Genomic DNA, 512 nt, shown 5'->3' with positions numbered 1-512 from the left:
GATATGAATTTAGAGGGTGGAGCTTTTTCTTTGCGAGCTTCGGGGGAGCTTGGCTAGGGACGCTGTGAATTTGCCCCAGTTTAAGAGACTGAAACCCAGACCAGGAGCGAAGTGGGTGGAGTTTAGAGACAACCATCTTATTTTCTACTGGCTAGGTTTATGTGGCGATTTGCAAAGAAACAAATAGTGCTGAGGAAAACCGTCTACAAGGTTCCCTGGTGGTCTAGTGGTTAGGATTCGGCGCTCTCACCGCCGCGGCCCGGGTTCGATTCCCGGTCAGGGAACATATCTCCACTTTTTTCACCCAGGCAATGGAAAAATCGTGTTTGGTGGTGGTTGCTGTTTTTATCAATCATAAAAATTCCATCGGTTTTTAAATGTTATCTAATCTAAGATGTACTTTTGTGTGTGTGTTTTTCTTTTTTTATTTAAGATTTAAAATATCCCGTACCTATTTACATGTATTATTTACATTTAAATAAACAACATAAAGATCTCTGATTCTAAAATAC

General features: G+C 40.6%; 1 non-coding gene across 1 annotated transcript; it reads left to right on the top strand.

Annotated features, from left to right (window-relative positions):
* Positions 1 to 212: 212 nt before the first annotated feature.
* TRNAE-CUC lies at positions 213 to 284 on the top strand. Its single transcript has one exon. It is a non-coding gene; the product is annotated as a tRNA-Glu (tRNA).
* The last annotated feature ends 228 nt before the right edge of the window (positions 285 to 512 follow it).

Source organism: Pteropus alecto, unplaced genomic scaffold, assembly GCF_000325575.1.
Source record: "Pteropus alecto unplaced genomic scaffold, ASM32557v1 scaffold79, whole genome shotgun sequence".
Classification (NCBI taxonomy): Eukaryota; Metazoa; Chordata; class Mammalia; order Chiroptera; family Pteropodidae; genus Pteropus; species Pteropus alecto.
Note: the sequence above shows the minus strand (reverse complement) of the source record. Positions and strands in the feature narration are given on the sequence as shown.